Genomic DNA, 13,668 nt, shown 5'->3' on the forward strand with positions numbered 1-13,668 from the left:
AACATGCTTCCATATCAATATGATGAATTATGGCTTTGTCATTCTTGAGAAGAAGATATTTAAAGAATTTTCCTATATATTTCTATGTAAAACTTTGGTCGGCCATTTTGGCCCCGCCCTACCCGCTGGGGTCATGATTTGAACAAAGTTGAATCTACATTACCTGAGCATGCTTCCATATAAATATGATGAATTATGGCTTTGTTATTCTCTGGAAAAAGATTTTTAAAGAATGTTCCTATATATATTTCAATGTAAAACTTTGGACGGCCATTTTGGCCCCGCCCTACCCCCGGGGGTCATGATTTGAAAAAACTTGAATCTACACTACCTGAACATGCTTCCAAATAAACATGATAAATTATGGCTTTGTCATTCTTGAGAAGAAGATATTTAAAGAATTTTCCTATATATTTCTATTTAAAAACTTTGGACGGCCATTTTGGCCCCGCCCTACCCCCGGGGGTCATGATTTGAACAAACTTGAATCTACACTACCTGAGCATGCTTCCATATAGATATGATGAATTATGGTTTTGTCATTCTTGAGAAGAAGATTTTTAAAGAATTTTCCTATATATTTCTATGTTAAACTTTGGTCGGCCATTTTGGCCCCGCCCTACCCCCGGGGGACATGATTTGAACAAACTTGAATCTACACTACCTGAGCATGCTTCCATATAAATATGATGAATTATGGCTTTGTCATTCTTGAGAAGAAGATTTTTAAAGAATTTTCCTATATATTTCTATGTAAAACTTTGGACGGCCATTTTGGCCCCGCCCTACCCGCTGGGGTCATGATTTGAACAAACTTGAATCTACACTACCTGAACATGCTTCCATATCAATATGATGAATTATGGCTTTGTCATTCTTGAGAAGAAGATATTTAAAGAATTTTCCTATATATTTCTATGTTAAACTTTGGTCGGCCATTTTGGCCCCGCCTACCCCCGGGGGTCATGATTTGAACAAACTTGAATCTACATTACATGAGCATGCTTCCAAATAAATATGATGAATTATGGCTTTGTCATTCTTGAGAAGAAGATATTTAAAGAATTTTTCTACATATTTCTATGTAAAACTTTGGTTGGCCATTTTGGCCCCGCCCTACCCTCGGGGGTCATGATTTTAACAAACTTGAATCTACACTACCTGAGGATGTTTCACTATAAGTTTCATCTTTCCTGGCACAGTGGTTCTTGAGAAGAAGATTTTTTTAATATGCCACCAAATTTTCATTAATTCCCAATTATCTCCCCTTGAATGAGGGTGTGGCCCTTCGTTTGAACAAACCTGAATCCCCTTCACCCAAGGATACTTTGTGGCAAGTTTGCTTGAAATTGGCCCAGCGGTTCTTGAGAAGAAGTCAAAAATGTGAAAAGTTTACAGACAGACAGACAGACGGACGGGCGCCGGACAAAATGTGATCAGAAAAGCTCACTTGAGCTTTCAGCTCAGATGAGCTAAAAATTAATTCAAAATCTTATTTCATTCAAAAGTTATATATCAAAACTTTAAATTTTTTGGCAGGTTTGATTCTTGCACTTTCACAAATTTTAAATTTATTTTTAATCCTTAGGAAAAGTGGCAATCTTGTGTATTAATGAGAAATAAAACTTTTTTAAATCCAGAAATAAAATTTTTTTCAGAGTAGAAGTGTTAGAAAGCAAAACTCCTTCAAAAGTATCGTCATTCCGTTGTGTACAAAGTTTAGCAAATCGAGCATACTCGTTTTATGTAGTTTTTGTAAACAAGGCAAGAGCCTGTTACTGTTTGATGTTTACAATTCACCGGGTGCGTTTAATCGCCAAAGTCTGCTCACCACAACTGCTCACCACAACTGCACGGACTGACAATATATTGTGTGTTTGTTTTGCTTTCGAACATGTCTACTCCGAATTTTCTGGATTATAGTATTAATATTTTTCATTAATACACAACAAGATTGCCACTTTTCCGAAGGATTAAGAATAAAATTAAAATTTGGGAAAGTTCAAGAATGTGTCAATCAAACCCGCCAAAAAATTTAAAATTTTAATAACTTTTAAATTAAATAAGATTTTTAATTAATTTTTGTGTGAAATTCTCTTAAAATATATGTCATAACATTATAGAGAAAAAATTAACTTCAAATCTGTGTCCAAGTACCTTTAAAGCATGACGTAAAGTTTTTTTTTAACACTTATATATAAAGTAACAGAGAAATGTTTACCACATCAATTTCTGGTATCTGGTAACCACAAGTTTGTTTCTTTTCATCTTGCTTCTTTGTCCTAGTCAGTGAAAAACGAAAACAAGGGACATCAATATTTATCATTCTTACAAAAACATATTTCTACTTTCTTTCATTTAATTATGTGAAAATAAATTATATTTTCTTAAATTAAACAAGATGTGTTTGTGAAACACTGATGCCCCTGTACGGCAATTTAACATATCAAACATTAAATTTTTCTTAAATGCAAATTTAAATAATTGGTACAAAAAGTAGGGTATTCTCACTGGAAAACAATTGTGAAATTTGAAAGTAAGCCAATGTTAAAGTTTTTTTCCAAGGTCAAGGTAAAAGGTCAATGTAATTTGGTATCAAATGAAAGGTCTTGCCACAAAGAATACTTATACATGTAGAGCATGAAAACCCTAGCCCTAAAAGTTCGGACTTTATGGCAGAAGTTCAAACTCCACGGTCAAGGTTTAAGGGTCAAAGTTCTTGTTATGAAATGAAAAGTCCTGTCACAAGGATAAAATATGTAAAGTATGAAAGCACTAGCCCTAACTCCTTAAAAGTAGGTCAATCTCAAAGGTCAAGACCAAAGGCTCAAAGTTCTTGGAATCCAATGAAGGGTCTTTTCACAAAGATTACATATATGAAGTATGAAAGCCCTATACCTTAGGCCTAAAATAAAATTAAGTTTGTTTGCAGTTGCCGACCGACCCACTGAAAATGCACCCGACCCAAACTTTTCTTTTAGCCAATTATTAATTTGATTTTTTTTTTCAATTTTTTCAGAATATTGAAACAGTTTCGTTTTTAAATTTTGACATTCAGTAGTTTATAACAAGAGGTGAGCTTATTTATGTCTAGTAGGTGTATGAAAACGTCTTTTAATTGTTATCTAAAAAAATCTGATTTAAAAAAAAAAATAATAATAATGCCTACCTACCGACCCAGTCTAAAAATTATAGGTCGGCAACTGCAAACAAAGAATTTTTTAAGCTTGGCCTTACCGTTCAAAAGTCATGGCCAAGGTTAAAGTTTTTCACAAGTACAGAAATCTACAAGATCAATGTCAAAGGGTTAAGGTTGTTGGTATCCAATGAAAGGTCTTTCAACAAAGATTACATATATGAAGTATAAATGTCCTGGTATCTACTGTTCAAAAGATATGGCCAAGGTAAAAGTTTAAAATTTTCATGTAAAAGTGGGTCAAACTCCAAGGTCAAGGTCAAAAGGTCAAATTTGGTGGTACCCAAAGAAAGGTCTTGTCACAAGGAATACACATGTGAAATATGAAAGTCATGGCTCCACTAAATCAAAAGTTATGGGCAAGGTTAACGTTTTTGCAGACAAAAGGCAGACAGAGAGACAGACAGGGAGTCTGCTAGATAGACGGACGGACATGACAAAAACTATATACCCCCAAAACTTCGTTTACGGGGGCATAAAAATGTGATCAGAACAGTTCACTTGTGCTTCAAAAACTGTATTTTTAGCATGTATGAAAAGGGGAATAACTCAATTTTCTACTTGGAAAAGATAGACAATGGAGTTATTTCCCTTACCAATATGTCAATAAATTTGATCAATGCTGCAGTGTTTGACCTTATATAGCAGTGCCAGAGTGAATGAAATATAAAAACCTGCATGGTGGTGATATCGTCGTCCTCTTAACAATGGCTCAGGCACATCCTTGGGAATCTGTCAAAATAAATTCAAACCATTAACCTTTGTTTCTTATCTAGCTTGTAATGTGAGATTTGATAGGTTAGCGGCCAGGGTGTAAATTTACATACACTAACTTGAGCCAGGGTTAAATAACACAATTTTTTTCACAATGCATAGTTTTTCTATGATACACAGCAAATGCCATGCCCATGATGTCAATGCACACATTAAACCCATCTGATAGATTGAAACAGAGTTAATTTTATACTTTCTTAAGGTTTCTTAAGTTTTACAGAATATGTTGAGTGGTACATAAGAAAAAAAAAATTAAGGGTGTACGGGTATTTACTCTTTGTTTTATTCCATACACCCTGAGTTGGAGGCCTTAGACCTCTGGCTCATATTGGTGTCTCGGGCTGATACAGGATGTAAAGTGGAAAAGGGTATGTGTTTTATAATAGTTCTTCCTTCATACATATGAACAACAAAATTCTATAAAACCCTTTGCAATTTTAGTTAGGTGAGTTCGACTATTCCACTTGGCAAGCAGAGTGTTGACGCTGTTTACAGAGATTAAAGAAAACAAAGACAAGCAAGCCATATATGGTTGTGAAGATAAATAATCATAGAAGACAATAGTAACAAACAGACAAACAGTTTGCCAGTGCATTTCCTCTGAGCATGCTGAAAGTGTAGATGAGAGGATTTCTTGGGGGGGGGGGTACTCCATGGAATTTGAAGTTAGAGAGGGGCCAACCTAGCTGCAGAACTGTAGCTCTCCGAAAAATATATATGGATAGACCGGAGAGCTACAGTGCCACCCATTTAAAAAACTGTATATTTATTGCGCACAAAAAAGTGCGCTTGGGTCTGGATTAAATCTTCCAAATTCTTATCTCAAATGCAAAAAAGCTAAATTTCAAACATAGGTAATCAGAGATTACAGAGCTCACCTCAACGAATGTTGTCTTTAAGTAAGGCAAATTAAGTCACACAATTAACCAACAAAAAGTGTACATCCAAAAATGCAAAATTTTAATATGCAATTTTGATACTTTGGAATAGACCTATATAATAACTTAAAACTAGTTCTCCATCATAAAAATGTAATTAAAATCTAGCATCTGAAGCAACATTGAGAGTTTTCATTCCTTGATGCATCATTTGTGCAACTTTGGTTTATATAAGCCTTATAGTTTCTTGGTGATAGACCTGCACCCATAACTTTTACGAGGTCTATTATCTGGAAAATGTATGTCGAATTCAGCATTTGAAGCAAGTCCATTAGTGTGCATCCTAAGATGTATCATCCATGTAGTTTGTTCAATATAGAGCTCAAAATTACTTGGAAATGCAAGTTTGGTCATTATAGGGCTCAAAGTTACTTGGAAATGAATCCTGCACCATAAACTTTAACCTGTTTACTCAACCGGAAAATGTAGGTCAGATTCAGCATCCGAAGCAAGTCTGGTAGTATGCATCCTAAGATGTACCATCCAGGCAAGTTTAGTCATAATACGGTTCATAGTACCTTGGAAAGGAAACCTGCACCAAAAATTTTAACCTGTTCACTCAACCGGAAAATGTAGGTCAGATTCAGCATCCGAAGCAAGTCTTGTAATATGCATCCTAAGATGTACCATCCATGCAAGTTTGGTCATTATATGTCTAATAGTAACTTGGAAATGAAACCTGCACCAAAAACTTTAACCTGTTCACTCAACCGGAAAATGTAGGTCAGATTCAGCATCCGAAGCAAGATTGGTAGTATGCATTCTAAGATGTACCATCCATGTAAGTTTGGTCATTATATGTCTCACAGAAACTTGGAAATGAAACCTGCACCAAAAACTTTAACCTGTTCACTCAACCGGAAAATGTAGGTCAGATTCAGCATCCGAAGCAAGACTGGTAGTATGCATTCTAAGATGTACCATCCATGCAAGTTTGGTCATTATAGGGCTCATAGTATCTTCAAAATGAAACCTGCATCAAAAACTTTAACCTGTTCACTCAACTGGAAAATGTAGGTCAGTTTCAGCATCCGAAGCAAGTCTGGTAGTATGCATCCTAAGATGTACCATCCATGTAAGTTTGGTCAACATAGGGCTTATAGTTACTCGGAAATGAGACCTACACCAAAAACTGCACCAAAAATGTTAACCTGCACCAAATACATTAACCTGGTCATTCCTTTGCTGAAATTGCAGCATCTGAAACTTTGACTGGTACAATGAAACACATTAGAAACATCTTCCATGCATGTCTAATCAATATAGGACATAGAAGTACTTAAAAAGAAAACTGCTCAAAAAACTTAACCTTAACCCGGGACGCTGACGCCGACGCCGACGCCCAGGGTATCACATAAGCTCCCCCCAACTTCGTTGAGGTGAGCTAATAAAATCCTTACTCCTCTATCAATTACTTTCGTAGTTTACATCTATACGAAGTGCGTTGGATCGAATTATCTTGCAAACCAAAATGAAAGTATAAATAGGCGAAATTTTCGATGATCTCAATTTCAGGGCCAGGAGGACTATGAAAAACAATAATAAGGAATATTTTGTTGAGGAAACAGTGAAAGAATATGTTAGGAACACACAGTTAGTAATATTTTGAGCTGACGTTTTAAAAACATGGAGAAATAAATCAAGTACCGAGCGCACTTTTTTGTGCGCAATAAATATACAGTTTTGTAAATGGGTGGCACTGTAGCTCTCCGGTCTATCCATGTATATTTTTCAGGAGCTACAGTTCTGCAGCTAGGGGCCAACCTTGTGTTATCATATTACGTACGGGTTAAAAATTTCTTTCTGAAACAAGTGTGTGTGGCCCCACCCTTTCCCCAGGGGTCATGATTTGAAAACTAACTGAAGATGCTTCCATATAAATAAGACCAATCATAGCTTTGCAGTTCTTTAGAAGAAGACTTTTTCAGATTTTTGCTTTATTTACCTACTCATGCAGTATGAAAAACTTTGTTTGTTCATTGTGGCCCCACCCTACCCCTGAGGCATTATTAGAATATTAATCTCTTATATCAACACTTCCTAAAGATTTGTTCATGTAAATATCACCATGGCAAAAAAATTACATTCATTAATTTATTTTCAGTGCTTTAATATAACTAGTTCGAATCTGTTACATTCATTTTTTCCAGGCTACTTGTATAATTTTCCCCCATTATACCCTCCTCTTGAAAAGCTGTCTGGTATATAGTATGGTATGTCCGATTTTGCCAGTGCTGTACGCGAAACATCCAAATATCTATTAAGCTTTGGGGTACGAGCAAAGTCGTGGAGAAATCTGCTTTAACACATGCGTTTGAGATACTCCACTCATTTTCATTGAATAAAATTTGATGAAAACTAATCACGAATAAAAGTCTTGATATTTTTTATAACATATATGTCATGAAAATGTGCACTGTAAGATCTCTTGAAATACAAGAACAGTATCATTTTCACATTTGAGAAGGTTTTAATGTACTAGTATTTTGTATCAAATTCCATTTTTTAAAATTATTTTGTTCTTAGTATCTGCACAAAATGTCAAAAACGTAAATCAATTTAAAGATTAATTGATGAAAAGTCAAAGATTGCAAAATATTTAAATTTTTGAGGGGTACTGTACATGACCAAGTGTTTAAAAAATCTAAAATTTTCAACCAAATAATTCCTGACCAATTTATGTGAAAAAGGCTAAATATGTAGAATTTTAAATATAATAATCTACCACAGACAATTGTCTGTACTAGAATTTCATACTTAAGTTGTCTATATGTTTTTATAGACCCTTTTTTTTGGAAAAAAAAATCCAGTCTGTCAAAAATCTTGTCAAACAAATCTGTAAAATGTAAAAAAAAAAAAAATTCTAATTGGCTTTTTTGGGTAAAATTTGATAATTGATAGTGACAAGAATGTGAAAATAATTACTTTTTAAATAGCCTGAGAGGTCAGAAAAGTGAGTCAAAAATGCTGATTTTCGTTTTCAGCCGGGGGGCTTTGCCCCCTGGGCCCCCAGACCCCTCGCCGAGACTGGTTTCCTGCTATTCCATCTATTTTTCCTTCTATTGAAAATCTTATTGAAAACACTGCCGTCTGTACATCCATCTATTAAGCTTTGGGGTACCCATCTTTTATCTGCTACTCCACTCATTTCATTGAATAAAATTTGATGAAACTATCACAGAATTTTTATAACATATTGTCATTGTGCACTTCCAATCTGACTAAAATCAGATCCTTTGATCCGCTCACATAGATCACTACACAAGGATCTGAAGAAACCCCATTCAGGGTCATCTCCTGGTGACCTTTCTTATAAAAATATTCATGTAAATTAAGACCAATCAGAGAGATCGTACTTTAAAAGCGACATTCGGGAAAACGAATATAGAAGTGAAAGTAGCTGCGGAGAAGATCTTATCGTTTCTTATAAAACAAAGGGCTAAAACACAAGACAAAAGCAAGTATTACTGTACAGAAAAGACTGTGGTCCTTCTCTTGATAGGCTTCAGGAACTCGGTCACGTTTTTTCCATTCGTGTATCATCGGGCCTTTCCCCTCTGTAACTGAATTCCGAGATACTTTCCAATTCTCTAAAGTAAGTATTTGATTGGATAATTCAAAGGTCACCAGGAGATGACCCTGAATGGAGTTTCTTCAGATCCTTGTGTAGGGATCGATCTATGTGAGCGGATCAAAGGATCTGATTTTAATCAGATTGTGTGCACTTCCTATTTTTTCTTTTTGATCCGATACATTTTTCATGTGGTTTCCCATAGAAAAACATGGACACTGCCATTATATCCATACGAAGGGCAGTGGGTATCATTTAGTGAGCTCATTGCTCACATAACCTATAGTTTTTTATGGTTAACATCAAATACAGTCACAACCATGATAGTGCTGAAAAAAATTACATTGTCCACAAAAAGTAAATTTTAATGAAAGACTGATATACTATAGGAAATGAGGCTGGATTGAGGACATTGGCCTGGATAGCTCAGTGGTTAAAACACCTGAATAGAAATACAGGGGTCTCGGGTTCGATTCCCGGTCCAGCCATATCTTTACAATATATGTGTATTTATGAATTTCAATGTATGTTTGTAAACTCATTCCTCCTTTCCCTACTACAGATGGTGCCATGGCCTACCTTGTTCAGGCAATGTATAATTACTAATGTTAAAGTCCTGACAAGGTGAACTTGAGTTGTGTCTTCGAGGTCGAAGACTATTTAAGGAGGGGTGAATGTAGGAATATAGGCTGGACTGAGGACATCAGCCTGGATATATAGCTCAGTGGTTAGAGCACCTGACTAAAAATACAGGGGTCCTGGGATTGATTCCCGGTCCAGCCATATGTTTTCATTATACATGTGTATATGTATTTATGAATTTTCAATGAATGTTTACTCATTCCTCCTTTCCATACTACACTGATCTAATTAATTTGGAAAAATAAATTGTAATCAAACAATTTTCCATAAAAGACTCTCCCCCCCCCTCTCTTTTGGAATAATTTAAAATTCCCTTCACCCAGGGATGAGATCTACCAAGTTAAGTTAAATTTGGCCAATTGGTTCTAGAGATAAAGTTGAAAATGTGAAAAGTTTACAGACGGATGGACGGAGGGTGGACAACAAGTGATCAGAATAGCTCATTTGAGCTTTCAGCTCAGGTGAGCTAAAACGTTTAAAAGTATAGGTAAAATTATTATGGTCTAATCAACATTTTTTTAAAATCAAAAAAAAAAAAAGAACTGACAATGTCCAATTCATTTTATAGGCCTAATTATACTTCCTTGTCCCAAATTGTAGTCTATCATAAACAAATGAAACCGAAAGGAAAAAAAAAGATTACCAATTACTACTTTCATGTAGCCGATAAAATATTGCTTTCTACCATCTACCATGAATTTGTAGGTTTTTATACTTGATCGATTCTAGGCTAATAAGTACTCAATCTTTTCTTTTCAACCACGCCTGCTTGGTTTGAGCCCCTGAGAGTACATTTTGTATTTCGATCCCGATGTTTAGCCGGGTGTTGCTAAAACGCGGAACGGAAAACGGAAAATTTATGTCAAACAAATAACATAGATTCGATATATAAATCAGATATAAAAGCAATATTCTTGATGCAAAAGTCATACCTAATAAAATTCATTGTAAACTATTATATATATTCATGAATCATTCACACTCTCCGCTGACAACTAGTGTACAAGCCAGGCGCGTAGCCAGCATGGAGATGTGTACGCAGAAAACGGTCGGGGGTCTGGGGGCCGCCCTGAGGCCCCCGGTGGGTCCAGCGCGAAGCCATGGTGGGGACCCAGGAGGCGAAGCCCCCGGAAGCTCCTGGATTTACGCAATTTTCAGTCATTTTCTCGCAAAAGAAATCACGATAATATCACTTTTCTCGAGCAAACACTTACTGTTGAAGGGAAAGATCTATAAAATACATACTAACTAGACTCAAAGTCCTGAGTATTCATCTGAGCGTTTCAAACAATTTTTTTTTAAGAAAGTTCATTTCTAAAAGAGATATTCCTTGAAATAGGGAGAAGGAAAAAAGTACTAGTATGTACATGCATATATTTGTCATAGGCGTCGGAACCGGACCGGGAGGGAGGGAGGGGGCTCCCCTCCCCCCCCCAGCCACCCACTCCCAGTCACACACACACTTTTTTTGAGAAGGGAGCAATGGTATAGGCAATATATATTGGAGCGTACATGTAGGCTTAGCCCACCCCCACCCCCTCCCCACTTTCAACAGGTCTGAGGAACGTCGCAGATTAAGCCAAGGAAGGTTAAGTGGTAGTGTCTGGAAACAATTTGAAAGAAGTTCGACACCCCCCCCCCCTTCCCCACGAAGGAGGATTTTCGTGTTTGGGCAAAGGATATATTTTCCTTTTTTGGCTTGTCAAGTTTTTTTGTACGTTGGAATTTTTTTTCTCTTCCACTTAACCCCCCCCCCCTCTTCCGACGCCAATGTTTTTAAAGACAAATATAACTGGTTTTTGTCATTCAGATTATGCAAGCAGTAGCAAATCCAGAAATCTTGAAAGGGACAGAGACAGTTTGGGTATGGGTAGGGGACCAGAGCCACATTAAAAAATCAATTTAAATTTAAAACTTGTATATATTTTGGACACAAAAAGGGGAGCGGACCTTTTGCAACTTCTCAGACCTTTCCGATGAGATTGAAATTGAAACTCACCTCATCCCCCACACATAAACATCGCATACAAACTAACTTTAACTTCATTGAATGTAAAGATGCTTCATTAAATCTACCACAGGAAAGTTTTTGAAATTTATTTATCCAGAATTTCAATACTAGTTTATAGAAAGCGGCCACATTTATTAAATTTTAAGTTTTAATATCTTTTTAATGAATTAAGATTTTTAATTAATTTTTGTGTGAAATGCTATTAAAATATATAATTCGTGATATTATACAGAAAGAATTAACTTCAAATCTGTGTCCAAGTACCTTTAATTAATCTCTCGTAAATTATACATGTAATGTATAGTGGGGTATTTTTGTGTCCCAGCGATTATTATGTGGTTTTGACGATTTATTCCTATTGCAAACATGTTGAATAAGTGTACTAAATATAAATTGTGACAAAAATGTCCAATAAGCCCCGGGGGTTGAATATCGGGGGGGGGGGAGGGGGGGAGGAGGGTCCTGTCCACAAGTACCTGTGATGTAATTTAAAGTGCTTGCGACATCCAAATAGCGCATTTGGACGGATTATGTGAGAATAGGTGATTTACAACAGAAGCCAACCAGAAAGTTCCATATTCACTGAGTGGAACTGCAATTTACAACATACTAGTCCACCAGAACTATAGTGTGTAGATCTCAATGAGTGGTACTGTAATTTACAACATAGTCCACCAGAACTATAGTGTGTAGATCTCAATGAGTGGTACTGTAATTTACAACATTATCCATCAGAACTATAGTGTGTAGATCTCAATGAGTGGTACTGTAATTTACAACATAGTCCACCAGAACTATATAGTGTGTTGATCTCAATGAGTGGTAATGTAATTTACAACATAGTCCATCAGAACTATAGTGTGTAGATCTCAATGAGCGGTAATGTAATTTACAACATAGTCTACCAGAACTATAGTGTGTAGATCTCAATGAGTGGTAATGTAATTTACAACATAGTCCATCAGAACTATAGTGTGTAGGTCTCAGTGAGTGGTACTGTAATTTACAACATAGTAAAGAACTATAGTGTGTAGGTTTCAATGAGTGGTACCGTAATTTACAACATAGTAAAGAACTATAGTGTGTAGGTTTCAATGAGTGGTACTGTAATTTACAACATAGTAAAGAACTATAGTGTGTAGGTTTCAATGAGTGGTACCGTAATTTACAACATTGTCCACCAGAACTATAGTGTGTAGGTCTCAATGAGTGGTACTGTAATTTACAACATAGTCCACCAGAACTATAGTGTGTAGATCTCAATGAGTGGTAATGTAATTTACAACATAGTCCATCAGAACTTAATCTAATTGAAATTAGATGTTAGATCCGCTAGACATTTTCTCTAAGTTGGTGTTGATTGTTTTTTTTTTTTTTTTTTAGAGAAGGGGGGGGGATATTTTATAAGCATTTGTCAAAAGAGTAAGAGTTAGCATACTCGCTACACTAACAACATACATGTAGTCAATCAGAACTATAGTGTAGATATTAATAAGTGGTGCTGCAACTTACTAAAAGGCCTATCAGAATCTTTGAGTCTTTGAGAGCTGTTTCACTTTACAAAATTAGAAAGTCAGAACCTTAGGTTTTGCTAAGTGTTACCGTGATTTACCACAGAGGCCAATTATACTCTTCAAAAAAAGAAACGCGTAGTAGGAACAATGCCCTGAAAATTTGTTATAGTTTTGTCATACCTTTTATTTTTGTATGGATACGATGTATTCGAGTGAAATAAATGATTTTTTTTTAATGCAGTTGTTAACTTTACAGCTATTCTACAAGTCTCACAGACAAAAAAAACTGATTTTGCAAAATTTCCCCCAAAATTTTTATCTCAATTTTCATTTGTTGAATTCCGATGCAATTCCTTCAGGTACAAAGGGGCTATCAAAAGCGGGGGTTCTCAATATTTTGAATCTGGTTTTATCTGAAAAATGACGCTTCCTAAAATTGCTGCATCTGAATGTTGCGTGGCACAAAAGGGAAAATGGGCGACTGGAAGCAGGGGTACCGCAATCTACAATTGCAAGAGGTTTTAATGTTACACAAAGACCATATCCACACTGCTCAACGCGTTATCGGCAACTCGGTTGTTATCGGATACTCGGTGCAGGAAAAACAATGCATAGAAAACATAGGTAATTTTAAATTTCTTCATTCAATGATAATTGTGTACTTCTGCAAACAAATTTTGTGATCTTTGGCAGATAAATGATAATACATGTACTTTCAGCGGTAAAAAGCACGATCCAAATCACACTCTTTCAAGAGATCTACAGCTCTTTAAAATGAAATTTAATAAAACATTTCTGAATATGTCAACATATTTTAGTCTTTGTAGAGGTCAGAATCAATTTATTTTATAAAACAAAGTGATTTATTAACTATATGGACAATCATAAACCTTTAGATAAGCAGACATATATCAAAATTCAAATTATGGTTTATTTTACGGGCATTTTAAATGTTTCGTTGGGCAAAAACATGTTATCGGAAACACGGTTGAAGTTGCCGGATAATTCGGTTTTTCACGGGT

At 35.7% G+C, this 13,668-nt stretch overlaps 1 long non-coding RNA gene across 1 annotated transcript; it reads right to left on the reverse strand.

Moving 5' to 3' along the window:
- Positions 1–2,226: 2,226 nt before the first annotated feature.
- LOC134256399 (uncharacterized) lies at positions 2,227–9,841 on the reverse strand. Its single transcript, XR_009989718.1, has 3 exons — positions 9,765–9,841; positions 3,871–3,928; positions 2,227–2,282 (listed from the first exon to the last, which is right to left on the reverse strand). It is a non-coding gene; the product is annotated as an uncharacterized LOC134256399 (long non-coding RNA).
- Between the last annotated feature and the right edge of the window lie 3,827 nt (positions 9,842–13,668).

The sequence above is a fragment of the Saccostrea cucullata genome, unplaced genomic scaffold (genome assembly GCF_032062105.1).
Source record: "Saccostrea cucullata isolate Sc308-1 unplaced genomic scaffold, CSIRO_AGI_Scuc_v1 ctg4938, whole genome shotgun sequence".
Lineage (NCBI taxonomy): Eukaryota > Metazoa > Mollusca > Bivalvia > Ostreida > Ostreidae > Saccostrea > Saccostrea cuccullata.